The sequence below is a fragment of the Arachis ipaensis genome, chromosome B10 (assembly GCF_059453495.1).
Source record: "Arachis ipaensis isolate K30076 ecotype BB chromosome B10, ASM5945349v1, whole genome shotgun sequence".
NCBI lineage: Eukaryota > Viridiplantae > Streptophyta > Magnoliopsida > Fabales > Fabaceae > Arachis > Arachis ipaensis.
The window spans coordinates 92054150-92055900 of NC_142435.1; the positions used below are offsets into that span (position 1 = coordinate 92054150).

Below are 1751 nucleotides of genomic sequence, written 5' to 3' on the forward strand. Positions count from 1 at the left end.
AATTTCCTTTTTAAATCTATTTCAAAATAAATTTTAATATATATTTTTCAAAATCAATTTCAAAATCCTTTCTAACTTCTTATCTTTTCAAATTTGATTTTCAAATCTTTTTCAATTAACTACTTGACTTTTTGTTTGATTTTAAAAGTTTACTATTTTTTATCTTTTTCAAAACTAACTAACTACTTTTCTCTCTCTTGTTTTCGAAAACTCCTCACCACTTTTTCAAAATTCCTTTTTAATTAACTAATTGTTTTAAATTTTAATTTAATTTTATTCCTTTTTATAATTTTTGAATACTAACCAATAATTAAAATAAAAACAAAAATATTTTCCTTTTATTTTAATTTAAAATTTGAATTCTCTCTCTCTCATCTCTTTCTATTTATTTATTTGTTTACTAATACTTCTCTTCTTCTTATAATTCCAACCCTCTCTCCCTCTCTGTGTTCGAATTCTTCATCTTCTCTCTTCTTTATTCTACTCTTCTATTCTTCTACTCACATAAAGGAATCTCTATAATGTGACATAGAGGATTCCTATTCTTTTCTGTTCTCTTCTTTTTCACATGAGCAGGAGCAAGGATAAGAACATTCTTGTTGAAGCTGATCCAAAATCTGAAAGGACTCTAAAGAGAAAGCTAAGAGAAGCTAAAGCACAACACTCTAGAGAGGACCTAACAGAATTTTTCGAAAAAGAAGAAGAGATGGCCGAACCCAATAACAATGGTGGAGATGCAAGGAAGATGCTTGGTGACTCTATTGCACCCTCTTCTGACTTATGTGGAAGGAGCATCTCAATTCCTGCAATTGGAGCAAACAACTTTGAGCTTAAGCCTCAATTAGTTTCACTGATGCAGTAGAATTGCAAGTTTCATGGACTTCTATTGGAAGATCCTTATCAGTTTTTAGCTGAATTCTTGCAAATCTGTGATACTGTTAAGACCAATGGGGTTAATCCTGAGGTCTACAGACTTATGCTTTTCCCTTTTGCTGTAAGAGACAGAGCTAGGACATGGTTGGACTCACAACCTAAAGATAGCTTGAACTCTTGGAAAAAGTTGGTCAATGCTTTCTTGGCCGAATTCTTTCCACCTCATAAGTTGAGCAAGCTTAGAGTGGAAGTCCAAACCTTTAGACAGAATGAAGGTGAATCCCTCTATGAAGCTTGGGAAAGATACAAGCAATTGATCAGAAGGTGTCCTTCTGACATGTTTTTAGAATGGAGCATCATATGTATATTCTATGATGGTCAGTCTGAATTGTCCAAAATGTCATCTGAAGAAGACACCTGCAGAAGCCCAGGAACTCATTGAAATGGTTGCAAATAACCAGTTCATGTACACTTCTGAAAGGAATCCTATGAATAATGGGATAACTCAGAAGAAAGGAGTTCTTGAGATTGATACTCTGAATGTAATATTGGCTTAGAACAAAATATTGAATCAGCAAGTCAATATGATTTCTCAGAGTCTGTCTGGAATGCAAGCTGCAACAGGCAGTACTAAGGAAGCTTCCTCTGAAGAAGAAGCATATGACCCTGAGAATCCTGCAATGGAAGAGGTGAATTACATGGGAGAATCCTGTGGAAACACCTACAATCCTTCATGGAGGAATCATCCTAATCTCTCATGGAAGGATCAATAGAAGCCTAATCAATGCTTCAATAATAATAATGGTAGGAGAGCACGGTTTGGAAATAACAAACCTTTTCCATCATCTTCTCAGCAACAGACAGAGAATTTTAAGCAG

The 1751-nt window shown here is 34.3% G+C and overlaps 1 non-coding gene across 1 annotated transcript; it reads right to left on the reverse strand.

The window, feature by feature from the left end:
- Positions 1-1108: 1108 nt before the first annotated feature.
- Positions 1109-1212, reverse strand: LOC148580861 (small nucleolar RNA R71). The gene has a single exon (XR_015897048.1). It is a non-coding gene; the product is annotated as a small nucleolar RNA R71 (small nucleolar RNA).
- Between the last annotated feature and the right edge of the window lie 539 nt (positions 1213-1751).